This window comes from Pelodiscus sinensis, chromosome 19, assembly GCF_052426305.1.
Source record: "Pelodiscus sinensis isolate ZL-2025 chromosome 19, ASM5242630v1, whole genome shotgun sequence".
Classification (NCBI taxonomy): Eukaryota; Metazoa; Chordata; order Testudines; family Trionychidae; genus Pelodiscus; species Pelodiscus sinensis.
The window spans coordinates 31,674,057-31,691,730 of NC_143070.1; the positions used below are offsets into that span (position 1 = coordinate 31,674,057).

The window sequence follows — 17,674 nt, forward strand, 5'->3', positions numbered from 1 at the left end:
CGCTGTCAGCATCTTGCCTCCCAGCTTCTTCCCTGTCAGCAGCAGCTGCAGCCCCTTTCGGCCCCTGGGTCAGCAGGGGAAGGGGGGTAGGAATGGGGCCAGGTAGCGAGTCAGGCTGAGGGGGGCAGGCAAAGCTCATCTTGCCCTGCAGGGCCACTGGCAACAGGTTCTCTCTTGTGTGCTGCTGAGGAGAAAAGTTCCCTGGGAGAGAAGTGGCAGCCTCAGAGCTAAGGAAACAGCTTTTAAAGTTGCGGAGTGAGGTGATTCTTACACTGAAAGTCTGAAGGTTTCTGGTTCAAGCCCAGACTTTGTCTGTCAGATACCTGTGTCCTTTAAGGCCCTATGCTGTAGGGATGAAGTTGAATTCAACTTCCTGAAGTACCCATTGTTTACATTAAGTCAGGAGAGCGCTATTGGACAAAGCAGAAGGAAGAAGTTTCCTTTGGCTTCCCTCACTCCATGTGAAATGAGAGTTGTTGGACTAAGAAATCCTGCAGCTCAACCTTATGCAGAAATCAAGGCGTGCAGTGTGGACACGCTCTTTGTTATTTCAAAATATCGCTGCTGAGCAGACGCACCCTGAGGCCGAACCCTTGTTTGGCTCTTGTGTGGACGGCCCAGCTGGGCATCCCGGAGGGACAGTGTCTACCCTGCTGCTCCACCTAGGAGCCAGCAAGTCCTTGCTTGGCCTCAGCCATGCAGCCCCAGTTACCCAGCCCCCAGGTTCTTCCTGACCGCTCAGCTGAGTCCTAAATGAATTTGTGTGACACCCCCCCGACTGCTCTGGGTCGCTTCCTCCCCTCTTCTCACCAGACTCCTTGCCCTATTGGGGTTCCTTCAAGGTGTTTGTGGTCCTCAACACCCTTCCCCTCCCCCACAGGCTTCTTCCCCCCGTCTCCTCCTCCTCTGTGCCTCTTTTCCGCTCCTTGTCCCTTTGGTCTTTCTCTCTTTCTCCTCTCCTCTGCCTCCTTCTCTGACCCCCACGTGCCCTTATTTACCCCTGGGCATCCCCGATCCAATCCCCCATCCCACTGCCTGAGGGATCCTGCTCTCTCTCCCAGTTGGGGACGTGTTCAGTTGCCCAGCATCCATGCCCTGGATGTCCCCTTACACGTCCGCTCCTGTGCCGGCCTCACTCTCCCGCCACCTTGCCTCCTCCTGCACCTGAGCCGTGCTACTGGAGTCCTGTGGCCTGGCCACGCTTTGCAGCTTGCCAGTGACTGCCTTCCATCGCCCCGCCGCTCTTCGTGGCCCGGGGGAAAGGGGTTGCAAGTGAAAAAACGAATCCAGCTGCGACTCCCCTCTAAGTTGCTCACGACCCCTCTAGGAGTCGCGACCCACAGTTGGAGAAACACTGCCATAGACAGAAGTGAAAATAATTAAGTGGGCTTGCAGCACCTTAGACACTAACACAAATATGTAAGATGGGGTATTATGAGCTCTCGTGGGCACAACCCAGTTCAGATGAGAAGTGAAAATAACAACCCTAACCCACCCTCCACCCCACTCCAGGTAACCCAGTCTCTTCCTGTTATTTTTTCTCCTTGGGCCAGTCCTGAGCCCAGGATCACGGTGAGTAAGTCTACACGACATCGTTATTTTGAAACAATTCTCTTTATTTTGAAATAACGAGGCGATCGTCCACGCAGCAAGCCCATTGTTTAGAAATTGTTTCAAAATGACAGGCTTCTCATTCCAGAATAATACACTCAGTGCTCTGTGGGGCTGGACAGGCCAGAGGCTGCCTAGAGCTGAGACCGGCAGCAACCTGCAGGGTCACAGAGATGACGTGACAGACAGTCCACAGGAGGAGCTCATAAAGTCTTATTTGTGTGAGGCTACAGAATCTGATTCCAAGGCCCACAGTGGGATATTCCCTGTCCCCCACCCCTGTCTCAGGGACAGAGGCTGAGCTGTGATCCCAGCCCCACCCGGAACCAGGGTCGGATGATCTGCGCAGAGACAGAGCCTGCCGGGAAAGTGAAGATCGTGGCCTCATTGGCAGCATCGATAAATGCCACCTGCCCCCGGTCACAGTCCAGACAAACCCAGATCCTGCTGGGGACCTGGCTCAGGGGCAGGGGGGTCATAGGGTCAGTGAGAGCCCAGAACTGATCCCCCCACCGCTCCACAGCCCAGATCCTCTCATGAAAGTTATGGATGTTCCTGTCCTCCCTATTTATAGACTTTCTGGCCACCCCCACAGCCCAAAATGGCCCATCCCCCACCTCCACCTCCCAGCAATGTCTCCCCGAGGTGAATCTCTCACTGCCCAGCACACAGGCCTGAGTGTCAAATCTCTCCGGGTTGTCGGGCAGTGGCTGCCGTGTGTCTGCCCATCTCACACGTTTCCGATCCCCAGACAGGACGAGGTCGGGATGAGCCGTGTCTGGATCCAGAGTCACAGTCACTGGGGAGAGAGAATCAGGGTGTGAGGGGCAGAGCTCAGCCCTGGGGGCGGCTGGGGCCATTTCTCACCCTCCCCAGCAGCCCTGTTGTGGCTGGGACAGGCCTGGGCCCCAGGGAGCTGCCTCTGCCCTGGGCCCTGAGACTGAGCCGAGCTGTCACTGCAGCGCCTCAGCCTGGGCAATGGGACCCGCTTCACTGGTTTCTTATTTCCCTGCATGACATTCAGCTCCCAGCTCCTCCTGTTGTGGCTGCTCCATCCCAGCAGCAGAGACACAGTCAGAAAAGTTTTATGCTATGTCTACACTGACGCGCTCTTGCTCCAGAAATATACAAATGAGGTTAAGAGTGGAATATTGCCACGGCTCATTTGCATATCTAATGAGCCACCATTTTTGCGGAAGAGGCTCTTGTGCTAGAAGGAGCATCTACACAGCCCCTTCTTGTGCAAGAAAAACCCTCTTGCACAATGCTGTTATGCCGATTATTTTCAGGAATAACGGCATTGTGCAAGAGGGTTTTTCTTGCACAAGAAGGGGCTGTGTAGATGCTCCTTCTAGCACAAGAGCCTCTTCCACAAAAATGGTGGCTCATTAGATATGCAAATGAGGCTCGGCGATATTCTACACTTAGCCTCATTTGCATATTTCTGGTGCAAGATCGTGCCAGTGTAGACATAGCCTTAGTGGATAGGGAGTTTCCCTCAGGGATTTAAATTGGTACCTGATTGAGACAGGGTGGACCAGGCTGTGAGTCTAGACAAGGGCCATAGACTGTGTCTACACTGGCGCGATCTTGTGCCAAAGCAGCTGCTCTTGCACAAAAACGTGCTGACTGTCTACGCTGGCCATGTGTTCTTGCACAAGTAAACTGACGTTCTACTGTATAAAATCAGGGCTTCTTGCGCAAGAACTGCTCAGGAATGAGCCCTCTTGCACAACTCTTCTTGCGCAAGAGGCCAGTGTAGACAAGCAACAGGAATTTCTTGCGCAAGAAAGCCCTATGGTTAAAATGGCCATCAGAGCGTTCTTGTGCAAGAGAGTGTCTACACTGGCATGAATGGCCTTGCACAAAAGCAAATCTTTTTCCCAAAAGCACATACCCGTGTAAACACTCTCTTCTGGAAGAGTTTTTGCGCAAGATCATGCCAGTGTGGATGTAGCCAATAGAGAATACCTCCAAGGGGGCTAGCCTGGCTGCAGAGAAACCAGCCAATCAGGGGCCAGGAAGGCCTTTAAGAAGAAGCTCCAGGACCAGAGACCGATCAGTGCCTTTGGAGCCCTAAGCCTGGGAAGGCCGGGTGACTGGCTAAGGGAGCAGCACCATGGAGAGCTCTCAGAGCTGACTAGAGACCAGGATGAGCTGCGACAGAGCCCTGAGGGAAGGGAGAGGACACTGAGCCCAGGAGGGGAAGCCCTAGAGGCCCCACTCTCTATCTGGGGAGGGGAGGTGAACGAAGTGAGAGAGAAGAGGGACACTAAGGGTACGTCTAAACTACATGGCTCCGTCGACGGAGCCATGTAGATTTGTTGTTTTGGCAAAGGCAAATGAAGCCACGATTTAAATGATTGCGCCTTCATTTAAATTTACATGGCTGCCGCGCTGAGCAGACAAACAGCTGATCAGCTGTTTGTCGGCTTGCGCGCTAGTCTGGACGTTCCCCTGCTGACATCAAAGCCCTTTGTCGGCAGCCCCAGTAAACCTCATTCCACGGGGAATAATGGGGCTGCCGACAAAGGGCTTTGATGTCGGCAGGGGAACGTCCAGACTAGCGCGCTGAGCCGACAAACAACTGATCAGCTGTCTGCTCAGCGCGGCAGCCATGTAAATTTAAATGAAGCCGCGATCATTTAAATCGTGGCTTCATTTGCCTTTGCCTATATGTCTAATCTACATGCCTCCATCGACAGAGGCATGTAGTCTAGACACACCCTAACAGAGGGCTCTGCCACGGGCCCCTGTTAGGTGTGTACCCCGGCAGGGTGTGATTCACACAGTGTGACTTTGGCTGAGTAGCTGAAAAGGCTTTTTAAAGTGGCAGTGCAGGCACACTCACTTGGCCAGACTGAGGCGCTCATGAGTGGTGAGTGCCACCCTGTTACACTGCCTCTTCTGCTCCCCCCTCATTGAAAGTTTCCTGGCTGTATCTCGCTGCTGGCAATGAACATCCTCCAGTGCCAGGCCAAGGGGCAGAGAGGAAGGGGCAGGATTAGGTGGGGCAGCCCATTCCCAGCCCTGAAAGAGGGAGGCAACCTCAGAGAGAGAGCGTGTCCCCCCTAATCCAGAAGCAGTGAGCCACTCCAATGGGAGAGCCCAGCCTGTCCAAAGCAAAGGCGGGATGTTGGATTATGAGGATGGGGGAGACCCCTGTGTCAGGGTAAAGGAGAGGGGGAGTCAGCCCAGAGGGCAGAGAGCTCTTGACTCATTCTTCCTTAAAAGGCTTGTGACTGTCTATCAAAACCTCAGGGTCAGAGTTAGGGGTTTTGGGTGCTGCTGAGGGAGAGGTTTCTGTTTAGCAGCGTGGGCATGAACTCAGCACCCAGCTTGGTGTCAGAGTCATTTGTTTGACTTCACATGGGATCTTCTCAGTATTTAATGATTTCACTTTTAGATGGGCATGCAAACTGGTCAGAGTCAAATTGATTTTCACTTGAGCTAGAAACTCATAAAGATGTTTCCTGAGAAATCTGTCATCGTTCAAAAACACTCTCCACCTGCAAACTCACCTGGTGTGTATGCGCTTAGGGATTTTCTTCTCTGTGTCTCCAGTGCACAGCGCAGAGTGTCTGGAGGGGCAAAGGAGAAGAGAGGAGGTTTTCTGCTTTCAGATTTATAACTCTGATCTGACCTAGCCTGGCTTGAGTTTTGACAAAAAATCAGGCAGAGAGGCACAAAGACTCACTGGAAACAACTGACCAATGGGAGCTGAGGAATTGGGCTGATGGTGGGGGCAGTGCACAGAGCTTCTCCCTCCCCCAGCATTCAGAGAAGAGCCACATGAAGGCTATGTTTACACAGGCGGGTTATTGCGCAAGAACCCGCAGAGCGTCCATGCTGCCCTCCCGCTCTTGAGCAAAAAGATTTACAGTACGGCGTGGGAAGAGAGGGCTTCTTGCGCAAGAGCTACACTCTTTTCTGACAGGTGTAAGCTCTCTTGTGCAAGAGCTCTTACGCAAGAGGGCAGTGTGGACAGCAACAAGGGTTTCTTGCCCAAGAAAGCCCTATGGCTAAAATGGCCATCAGAGCGTTCGTGCACAGGAGAGCGTCCACACTGCCATGCATGCTCTTGCACAAAAGCACGTGCGGACGTGTGGATGTGTGGACGTGTTCCTGCGCAAGAGTTCTTGCACAAGAACCCACCAGTGTAAACATAGCCGAAGGGAGCAGCCAACAGTTTTGAGAAGTCTGGGGCTGCGACCTGCAGGGAGCCTGCTTTGGGGCCCCATGAGTCTGCTGGCTGAGAGCTGCCTAGTTAAGCATCTCCCAGTCAGAGCCTGCCTCTGGGATCACCTCCTCCAAAAGACTGCCCTAGATTTCAATCCCCTCTTGCCCCAGGTCACCACACAAACCCTCTGCACCCTTCCTCTCCAAGTCACAACTCCCTCCAATATCCTGTACCTCCTCCTGCACTCTTCCCCCAGGCCAGAATCCTCTTCTGCACCCATAGCCCCTCCAGGACCCTGCACTCCAATCTCCTGCCCCAGATCTCAGCCTCCTCCTTCACCCAAACTCCCTTTCAGAACTCGCACCTTCTCCTGCACCCCAGTCCTCCATCCCAAACTCCCTTCTGCACCCACCTGGCTTCCCAGGCACCAAACCCCTTAGAAAACTCCATAGAAACCTGTGGCCATTGGCCATTGGCCACTGACCAGAATCTTGGAGTGGCCCAAGATCAATAATTATTGCCCATCCCGTCCTAGACCCAAATCCCGCATTTAGCGTGAATGCAACTTTACACACTTCGGTACCTTTGACGTTAATGGGATGGTAAGATTTGCTGGGTTAAGGCTCACAATTGTACACAGTGTTTCCACAATGGGCACAGTGGGGCTCTCGGCCTCCACAGACCGACACGCCTGGGAATACAGTCCTTGTACAGTGTGGAGACTGGAGCTGGGAGACAGTCAGCTCAATGAGCCAGATTCACCCTGGTGGGCCAAGAGCTACAAGGGACCGAGACTTCCCCAGTCCGTGGCCGTGAGCCCCGTGCAGACCTTGGCCCAGGCTGGGGGAGTCCTGAGATCCAGCAAGAGGAGCACCCCTGTTTCTCTGGCCCCACTCACTTCCCAGGTTAGAAGAGACCAAACATTAGGCCATTCTGCTAGATTTGGGCCCGAGCGTTGTGACCTTCAGTGAGTCGTGAATTAACAGGAGGCGTTCGCACACCTGTGCCTCGTTACACCTGCTCTGTTTGTCCCCTTTCCATCTTTCATTCAACCGATCTGTCCTTTCCCCCTCCCACAGCCTCAGAGGCTCCTCCCGGTTTCCCCTCCTAGATCCCTTCTCAGTACCTTTGACCTCTCTCGGAGTCTCCATGGGAGCAACAGTTTCCTGGCAAAGTCACCGTCTCAAACCCAGTTCAGGAGAAATCTCCTCCGGCGGCTGCAACGTCCCCTTTTCACACCTGGAGAGAGAAAACATCACATGGTGACACTGCACCGAGTGACTCAGTTCTCCAGCTCTGGCCAGTGAGTCGCTGACCCTGATGGGGCTGGAGTTCGAATCCCTCCAGTTCTCCCAAGGCCCCAAAACATTCCCCTCAAAACTCCTGTTCATATTTTTCAGCTCTGGCCTGGAGAGATGAAAGGGGAATTGAGTCTCCATGGCCAATTCACTCCCTGGCCTCCAGGCGCTGAGGGGCAGGAGGTTCCCAGGGGAAGGGCTGTAGGAATCTGCCCACTAGGGACTAGACTTTGACAGCAGCTCCCCCCCTGCCCATGCAGCTTTGAGCATGGCCTGGCTGTGGCTGTGTGGCCCCCAGGCCAGGCTGGAAGCTGGTGCTGTAGGCAGAGAGTCCAAGGGGTGGGGACACAGGCAGGGGGCAGCTCTCAGGGGCCCACCCTAGGCAGACGCAGCATCTGCAGCTCCCCACCGGTGCCCCAGGTCCCTGGGTTTGCTGGGCTGCAGCTACCAGCCTGGTCAGGGGGCCAAGCCTGGGCTGAAGCATCAAGGCCAAGCCTGGTCTCTGTCCCGTGCCCCTGTGTGTCCCACAGAACAGAGTGGGGGCTGCTTTACTCATGGTTACAGAGCCCCCTGCTGGCAGTGCCTGGCCTCCCAGGGGTGCGCTGGGAGCAGCTTGTTCCCTCCAATCCTGGCAGGTCAGCAGCAGGGACACGGTGTCCTTCAGTGCCGGGTGCGAGGAACATGCCTCCTGGAGCGCTGGAGAGCCCGGCTCTGCCTAGTGAGCAGTGTGGGGATGGCCAGCCGGGCAGCAGCAGAACCAGGGCTCCCTGCACCTGCCCAGAGGAAGGCGCCTGCAAGGCAGAGATTTGTTTGGAGCCAGGGAGCAGGGGAGAGAATCTGTGAAATGGGGAGATTCCGGGGCATGGAGAGGCTGAGTGTGAACAGGGAAGGTTGGAATTAACCCACATCCAGAGTGAGTCCTACCTTGTGTGTCTGGGCAGCCTTGTCCAGGAGCAGCACCGGGTGGGATCTGTGCTCGGGGGTCTCCAGCAAACCACACACACGGCTTCCCCCTCCTCCTTGCAGAAATGACTCAGGGTCTCTGTGCCTGGCTTGAGGTCCTGATCTCTGAGTTTCCCCGGGACGTTTCAGCAGAAGGAGCAGGGGAAGTGCTTCAGCTGGTTCTGTCCACTACTTCAAGCTGAAGGGGGATTTTATAGCCGCTATGCTCAGTTGTACAACTTTGCAGTTTAAAGGTCACAGCCCAGCCCCTTCACACAGCAGATAAGAGCTGGAGAGAAGATTGTTCTTTTAACCATCGTAAATCTCCATAGACAGAAGTGAAAGTCACAATCCTTTCAATCATGTGACGGGTGCAGTCACAGAAGACCCCTTGGGGTGAATCCCAGGGTGCGAACAAAGCCACTGACACTCAGCTCTTTGCTCTTGGGGCTCCTCACCACCTGGTCCTGCAGGGCCAGCTCCCTGGTCTCCCCCAGCCAAGGCACCGAGCTGAGCTCACCTCCCCATGCCCCAGACACACCAAGGGAAATATAGGCACTGAATCCATTCAGGTCTCAGGAGACAGTTTCAGTCCCAGCACCTGGGAAACCCACCCCCCAACTGGGATCAGAACCCCACATGAACCATTCAGGCAAGCCCCCTTTAACAACGAAAGGAGGGTTACACACTGATTGCTCCTCCAGGTAACAATTATTGACACTGGCCCTGATCTAAGTAAGAGTGATTTTATTAAGCACACCCAATAGGATTGAAGTGGTTGCAAGTGAGAACAGGAAGAGCAAAGTAAATAGCAAATTTAAAATTACAGAACACGCAAAGCTAGTTCCAACACTAAAAGCTCAGTGCAAAGTTCCTCTAAAACTGATCTTATTTTAGAAATGTAAAAAACGATGGTCCTGTAGCACTTTAGAGCACGTCTACACTATAGGACATGGTCGAATTAAGCTACGCAACTTCAGCTGTGTTAATTGCGTAGCTGAAGTCGAAATACCTTAACGCGGCTTTTGGCGCTGTCCACACTGCAGGAAGTTGAAAGGAGAAAACTCTTCCTTCAACTTCCCTTACTCCTCATGGAAGCAGGACAACTGCCATCGACTGGAGCACCCGTCTCGATTTGCATTAGCGTGTCACAAGACCTGCTGTTAGAGACTAACCAAAAATATACAGACAGTATCATGAAGAAAGCATCATGGGCTTTTTTGGGGCAGGTGACAAATATGGAGCAAGAGGCACAGAAGTTCATATAAAAAGCAGAAAAAGCAGGGAGAGAGGGAGGGGAAAAAACCTGTCAATTAAAGTGTCCATGCTTAATGAGGCTAATGGAGTGGGCTGTAAGTGTCCAATTCTCAGTGGCAGATTTAGAGTTAGTGGGGCCCGGAGTTCAGCTTCATTTTGGGGGTTGTGAAGGGGACGCAGCCAAGAAAAAGAACATTCACTCTTCCTGCCTCTCCCACTTTTCATTCTGTTTTCTTCATCCTCCTTCTATATTATAAGTGATGGGAAGTAAATGAAATAACGGGAGGCACTTTGATTGTTTTTGTATCTGACTTTTTTTTTCACGGAGCACTTGAAAATTGCTGAGGGTCTTGATGGACCACTTAATGATCTTTCCAAATATTGTCTGCATCATGAGCAAGCTCTTGTAAAGTGTCAGAGGGGGAGCCGTGTTAGTCTGTAACTGTAAAAACTTAAAAAACAACGAATGTTCCTGCAGCTAATGAAAAATGAAGCCGGTATCATGAACTTTCGTGGACACGACCCACTTCTGCAAATGAATGGAGCAAGGGGTACAGAGTTACAAAGGAGACAGGGACAGGGTATTGGGGTTTGAGTAGATCTTACAGAGTTACAAAGGAGACAGGGCCTGGGTATTGGGCTTTGAGGTGGATCTTGGATTCTACTTAAATGCAAAAGCGACGAGGAGTCCTGTGGCACCTTATAGACTAACTGAAGTGTAGGAGCATAAGCTTTCGTGGGCAAAGACCCACTTCGTCAGATGCATGTAGTTTTCCACTACATGCATCTGACGAAGTGAGTCTTTGCCCACGAAAGCTTATGATCCTACACTTCAGTTAGTCTATAAGGTGCCACAGGACTCGTCGCTTTTGCAGATTCAGACTAACACGGCTACCCCTCTGATACTTAAATGCAGTAAGTGGTCGTGTGCTTAAAAAGCATGGCTGAATTAAGGTCTCCTGCTACATGAGGCTAATAAAAATGCTGAAGTGGGCTGACATGCCTGATACTCATCTTTTGATGCTCTTAGGGTGTTGAATGTAGCAGCCCATCCAGGTCAGGTCTTTGATCAGACCTTGATTAAAGTGTCAAATCTGCAGATGAACGCAGCATTGGAGCCCAGGGACTGAGGTCCTTCCAATTATAGGAAATGATGAGAGATTTGGCTTGAATCAGCTGTTTATTCTCAGTAGTTAGAGCATTGGCCTGGTAAACCTGGGGTTGTGAGTTCAGTCCTTGCAGAGGCCATTTAGGGATTTGGGACAAAAATTTGTCATGGATGGTACTTGGTCCTACTGTGAAGGCAGGGGACTGGACTTTATGACCTTTGAAGGTGTCTTCCAGTTCTAGAAGATAGGCAATCTCCTTTAATTTAATTTATTCCATCGCTGCTACAGGCCCAGACCAAGGACTTGGCAATCGTTGTGTGTGTTGGTTTCTGAGACCAGTTTTAACTCTCACCTCCATTTCTTTCTAGTCTGAATACAGCTTTAGAGTTTAGATACCAATGGGCTGGCAACAGCATGATTTTGGAGGGTAAGGTCTGAGTTATACAGAGACCTGGGCGTGTGGCTGGCCCTTTGGCTTTGCAAGAGCCTTTTATTTGATGAGACTGGATTTCATAACCACTGGTCCCTACATGCAGTGTTCCTGGTGGGGATATAAAAGACCTGGAGTCTCTGAGGCTACGTCTACACTACGAGTTTTCTTGGCAAAAAATATGCTAATGATGGACTCATTTGCATAAGTCACAATCTCATTTGCATATTTGCTGCCGATCTGTTTTTTCGCTAGGGTTTTTGTGCAAAAACAAGCAGTGCAGACGTTTTCTTTTTTCATAAAACCCCCTTTTCCCACCAGATCCTTATGCCCTCATAAAGGAGGTTTACTGATCTGGTGGGAAAAGGGGTTTTTGCGCAAAAAAACCCCGTCCACATTGCTTGTTTTTGCACAAAAACCCTTAGGCAAAAATGGATTGGCAGAAAATATGCAAATGAGATCTCAACTCAGAGGCTGGAGAAGGATGGCATGAGACAAATCACTTGATCATTGTCTTCGGTCCACCCCCTTCGGGGCACCTGGTGCTGGCCTGTGCAGCTCTGTGGGCTGAGAAATCCCCAGTGTCCCGGCTCTCTGAGCTGACGCACCTCCCCACAGAGTCAGCATGGGCCCTGGCTCCTGTTAACCCCCAGCAGCACCAGCCCTCACCTTGGGTAGGGACTCAAACTTGGCCCAAGGAGACAAAATGACAGAAGAGATGGGGCAGCTGGAATGGGGTGGGGGATGGGATAGGGTTGTTACTTTCACTTCTCATCTCACTCATCTGGAGAAGTGGGTTATGCCCACAACACCATCTATCTATTTGTGGATAAGTTAGTATCTAAGGTGCTGCAGGCCCACTCAATTCCTTTCTCTTCTGTCTGTTACCCTGGGACGCAGTAACGATTAATTTAAAAGGTCTAATTAGGCACGCCCTGACACTCGGTGATGTTAATTGTCCCAAGTCCCAGAAGAAGGGATCGCCCGAGGCCGTATCTATCACCGGTTATTTGTTTAACAAACGAGTCTGAGATAAAATATGGGGCCAAACCATATATTGTAAATTTGAAAAGGACAACACGTAAAAGACCAATTTTGCCCACCCTATCCCAGAAGAGAAAGATGATAGAAAATCCCCAATACATAAGGTATATACATTACAATTGATTGAATACAAGCAGCCGGTGCTCACGACCTCAATGCCATGGCTAATTGCAAGCTGTGGCAGAGGAACAGTGAGGAGATCCCACAACAACAGATTTCAGGCCTTCCGCTCTGGTCTGGTCAGTGAAGATTTCCAGTGGGCAATGGCTACCAGGGACTTCTCCACAAGCAGCTAACTCGAAGACAGAATGTAGCCCACAATGGCACTAATCCAATCTCTCATTCTCTCATGACAGACAGGGATGACAGACAATACATTCACTCAGGTAGAACGAACGAGACCGAAAACCCACCAACCCGAACTGGATCATGGCCAGGGTATTTATTAACAAAAAAGGCGGGAAAAAGATACATAGGGTGTAGTGCACTCCTATTCGGGCAGCGTGCAAAGCTTTTAGGAAGGAGTGCAAAGCTTTTAGGAAAGAGTGCAAAGCTTTTAGGAAGGAGTGCAAAGCTTTTAGGAAGGAGTGCAAAACTTAAAAGTGTCGGGAAACCTCAAACAGAAAATTCCTTCCTTATTTCGGATTAAGCCAACTGGACTATCATTATTCTGGACTAAGCCTATCGGAATAATATAGTCTGATATAGCTGACACACACACACTCCCTGTTAAAACAACCCTTCTAACCTTGTCAACACATTACAGTGGTAACATTTCTACGGGGTTTTACAATGTTTGAAAGTTACAACTCTCCAGCACTTATCTGGGATTGGAAGGGGCTGGGCTGTGATCTTTAGGCTGTAAAGTCATAAAGCGGAGAATAGAGGCAATAAAATCCTCCTTCAGCTCAAGCTTAGCTTTGTGTTTCTCACGTGTTAGGACACACTGCTCACGCACACCAGCTGCTGCTGACATTTGCTGCTCTGCTGCTCTGCTGACATAGGTCCAGGGAGTTAGTTCCCCCCAAATTGTAGTTTCACTGCAAGTCTGTGAGCAGCCCTAGACACTCATCACATTGCGAGGTAAGGACACGTTAATTTCACTGGGGACACGTCTACACAGCCCCTGGGAGGGCAGGTTCTCTGCTTGGTGCCTGTGCACACGCCAGCCCTGCTGGAGTGAGCACCAGGCCAGCAGCAGCAAGAAGGGAGCAGTTTGCATGAGCTGCTGGGATACGATCCAGGCCAACCGCTGGCTGGACACTGCTGTGTGGCCAGATCCTGAGTTTAAGCTTTTGTGTTCTTGTTTGATTGTTTGCTTCCCTCTTATCCCTTCATTCCCTCTCTGCCCCTTTCCACCCCCTGCTCCCCATCCCTTGCTTATGTAACTCCTGCTTCCTCCTTTCTTATCTGTCTCCAGCTCCTCCTCTGGCCTTCCCTTTCCCTGATGCACCTGGGCTCGCCCCGTCTCTGGATCGGAAACGTGTGAGATGGGAACGTACGTGGCAGTCACTGCCTGACACCCCAGCAAGATTTGACTCAGAGTCCTGCGTGCTGGGCTGTGAGGGATTCACCTCGGGGAGACATTGCTGGGAGTTGGAAGTGGGGGATGGGCGACACTGGGTTGTGGGGGTGGTCAGAGAGTCAATGAATAGAAAGGGATGGACCAGCCTTAGCCCTGGGCTGTGGGGCAGTGTGAAGATATGAACCAGACTCTCACATCCTCCAAGGAGACCCTCTTGCCCCTGAGCCAGGCCCCCCGCAGGATCTCGGTCTGTCTGGACAGTGACCGGGGGCAGGTGACATTTGTTGATCCTGGTTCCAAGGCCCCGATCTTCACTTTCCCGCTGGGGTCCCTCTCCGAGAAGAAATCCGACCCCGGTCCCGGGTGGGGCAGGGCTCTTCCAAAAGAGGAGGTTTTCCAAAATTTGGCCCAGGGTAAATGGGCCAAATTTTGGAAAAGCCACTTCCAAAAAAAAATCGGAAAAAGATATGCAAATTGTGGAGCATAATTTGCGTCCCTTTTTCCAACAAAAAGTGGCAGTCTAGATGTAGCCTTAGTGAATAAACAACATCTGCATCACTAACCTTTTTCTGAGAGACCTCCCACCCAAGTACTAAATATAAAGCTGCTAGTCGTACCAGGGCTGAGAACATCAGGGCTACATCTAGACTGGCATGATTTTGCACAAATGCTTTTAACGGAAAAGTTTTTCCATTAAAAGCATTTGCGCAAAAGAGCATCTAAATAGCATGGATGCTTTTGCGCAAAAGCATCCGTGGCCAGTACAGACGAGATTTTGCGCAAGAAAGCTCCAGTGGCCATTTTCGCCATCAGGGCTTTTTTGTGCAAAACAGTTCTTCCCTGTCTACATTGGCCCTCTTGTGCAGAAATATTTGCGCAAGAGGGCTTATCCCTGAGTGGGAGCATCAGTGTATTTGCGCAAGAACAACGACAATCTTACATTAGATCGTCAGTGTTCTTGAGCAAATTCAAGTGGCCAGTGTAGAAGGCTGGCAAGTTTTTGCGCAAAAGTGGCTGCTTTTGCACAAAATCTTGCCAGTCTAGACGCAGCCCAGGGGCGTAGTTACAAAGGGAAGGCACTTCTGAGTTCAGGAGGAATGTTGGATGTGCACAGAACACAGGCCTGGTTCATGCAGTCGAATGGAGCAATGTTCAGTTTGTAGGACTGGAGGATATTTGGACGCATGTTGTAAAACCGTCCCACCTAATGAAGAAAAGTTGAGGAGCCTTTTTTGTTCTTTTGTTTCACCCTTGGTTTCTGTGTGGGGCTCACCAGGGCAATATTACTGTCTTCTTTAAAAACATGTGCATGGCTGTTGAAAACAGCAATTCCGGCCCCAGTGAGCGCTGGGAAGGTGCCAGCATTTGTTGCTCAATCTTATCCTATTTTTGTCCACAGCAAATGGCAGTAGGTCAGTGTCTGATTTGGGAGAAATGATGTAGCATCCACCCAAACTGAACTTGAGCCCCCCTGAATTGTGAGGGTGTTCAAAGCTGGATGGCAGGTCCTAGATGCCTTTCCTGAATATTAGCTATCGCTGGAAAGGAAAAGCTGATTTCAAGTTCCATTGCTGAGAAGTGGGGCAGCCAACCGAGGCCACCAGCATCCCTAAACCAGTCTGGGGGAGACCTCTGAGGGTGAAATCTGGGCCAAAGTCTTTGACTCCCCTGTGCACACGTGTTCCCCATTCACAGTGGCTTTTAGCAGCCAGCTCTGCATTCACAACAAGCATGAGGTCTATATGCACAGGTACCAAGTTTCTATAGAAAAGGCCTTGATACAAAGTTGTACATGGAAAGACTTAATACAGGGTTATATGAAAATGATTAAGTCAGAGATTTACGATGACTTCAGAGATGTAACTACGCAGGCCTCAGAGGGGTTTCCCCGGAAACACCTGGGGTGAAGGACTTGCTGGCAGCTCGTGTATGTGAGGCACAGAGCCAAGGGAAGTAGCTGTGAATGTGATCCTGGCAGGAACCTGAGAGAGCGCTGGCTTCAGGCCCAGGGTTCCCTGGAAAGCAGATGTGCAGTTCTGCGTGAGGAAACTTCCAGGAATTTTCTTTCTGCTGTATTTAAAAGACAGGAATTTCTGGGCTTTTTTTTCAAATAATGAAGTTTGCACCGAAGAAACCCCCGACTCCTACAATCAGTGTCCCCTGCCAGTGGCAGAACCAGGTGAGGCCCCAGACACTGGCTGGCGGCTGAGGCCAAAGGCACCAGGATACAAGCAGCTTTGGGATCTAACCCCAGGGCAGCAGACATGCAGGTGGGAATGTTTGCAGGGAGCCCGGCAGCACAGAGCCTGTGCAGAGAAGCCGGTCGCTGCTTCCTGTGGACTTCAGCATGTGCAGCTCTGTGGGCTGAGAAATCCCCAGTGTCCCGGCTCTCCAAGCCAACGCGCCTCCCCCGGAGTCAGGCACACCCAGCATGGCCCCTGGCTCCTGTTAACCCCCCGCAGCACCAGCCCTCACCAGAACTACAGGCTCAGCACTGGCACAAGGACAGAACATGGATGGGGAAACTGGGGCTGCTGGAATGGGCTACGTGGCGAGTGGGGGAGGGGGAGGATTGTTTCTGTCTCTGGAGTTTTACGATGTTTAAAACAACGATCTCCTCTCCAGCCCCCAGCTGCTGTGTGGAGGGGCTGGGCTGTGACCTTGGCGCTGCACAGCTGAGAACAGTGGCCATAAAATCCCTCTTCAGCTCAACATTTACTCCTCACTGAGCTTTGCTGTCAGTTTCGTGCCGTGTCCCTAGCTCACACCCACTGCCTTTGACCATAACCCAGGGAGCCCCTGGAGCCCAGCACGTCCCAGGCCGGTGGCTGGAAGTTCGGTTAGACACAGCCAGGCCAGCATAGCCAGTGTGACTGACGCAGCGCGGGGGTCCAGTGCCCCCAGCTGCGGTTTCACACCCCATCTGTGTGTGTCTCTGGCCATTCACCTCGCTATGAAGTAAGAACGTGCCGGTTGGACTGAGGGTGCCGATCCCAGCTCGCGAGGTACCTGGGCACACACTGACCCCGCTGGAGCGAGCGCCCGGTCAGTAGCAGTGAGGCTGCAGCAGCGAGGGAGGGTTTGCGTGAGCTGCTGGGATACGATCCAGGCTGGCCAGTGGCTGGAACCCTGCCCCTGCGTGGCCAGACCCTGAGCTTAAGCTTTTGTGTTCTTGTTTGTTTCTTTCCCCATTTTCCCTTCATTCCCTCTCTGCCCCTTTCCACCCCCCTGCTCCCCATCCCTCCGTTATGTAACTTCTGCTTCCTCCTTTCTTATCTGTCCCCAGTTCCTCCTCCCGGCCTTTGCTTTCCCTGCTGCACCTGGGCAGCTGATATGGGACCTCCCTTGGTCAACAGAGCCATTTCTGATACAGAGAGAACAAAAGTCCAGAGATCAAAGCAGCTTTGGCCAAAGCGACTCCTGTATGGGGAAGAGGAAACCGAATGCCCCGTCTGTCTTGTATCTGACAGAACGAGGGGGCACCACGTCTACTGAAATATGGAAAAACTCAGACAACAGGCTCTTAAACCAGGCAAAGAGAATTTGAGAGTCGTTTCTGTGAGGAGGAGGGGGACGCCGTGTGTGTGGTTTGCTGGAGCACAGATCCCAGCAGGCGCTGGTCCCTGTAACCCTTCTGCTGGATAGGGCCGGCAGCAACCAGGGCCAGGTTCAATATCTAGGGGTTCAGCTCACATAGAACCAGCTTGAGCCGCCAATTAGTAGCCTGGGAAATTCACGTACCCCTGGGCGCCTCTGAGAGGCGATGCTTCCCCACTCGCCAGCACAGAGTCTGAGTGTAGAAAATAAACTTTTAATGAAAGAGAGAGAGAAGTGACATGGCATGAACTTGGGAAAACACCACGAACAGAGTTCATAACGCCCCACGAGCAACCGTCCCAGCTCAAATGGATTGAGCGATGTCTTTTGCTTCTCAGGCTCACCAGTCCAGCAAGGTGAGGGCTCCATTCACTTACCCAAACTTTCCCCGTACCCCACTTCAAACGCCCCACTTACAGCTCTGCCCAGTCAGTGCAGACCCAGACACATCACCCTGATGACTTCCTTCAGAGAGCCTGATGTGATGCCACCTGTGTGCTGCCCCTGCTACCCGCTGGCCGTTCCCTCCAGCCCCTCCGCTGACTCATGAGGGTCACAAGAATGAGTGTGAGAAGGAGCCTCGTTGGAGCGTTCTCTTTTCCCACCAACTAACTGACCTAGCGGAGAGATGTCCCTGTGACAAAGGTAAGAATTGGTAAAAGGTGGGGTTTGGTGACAGCA

The 17,674-nt window shown here is 51.8% G+C and overlaps 1 long non-coding RNA gene across 1 annotated transcript; it reads right to left on the bottom strand.

Moving 5' to 3' along the window:
• Window positions 1–1,637: 1,637 nt before the first annotated feature.
• On the bottom strand, window positions 1,638–8,328 carry LOC149522983 (uncharacterized). The gene is made up of 4 exons (XR_016347403.1): window positions 8,014–8,328; window positions 6,918–7,030; window positions 5,133–5,192; window positions 1,638–2,410 (listed from the first exon to the last, which is right to left on the bottom strand). It is a non-coding gene; the product is annotated as an uncharacterized LOC149522983 (long non-coding RNA).
• Window positions 8,329–17,674: the final 9,346 nt, after the last annotated feature.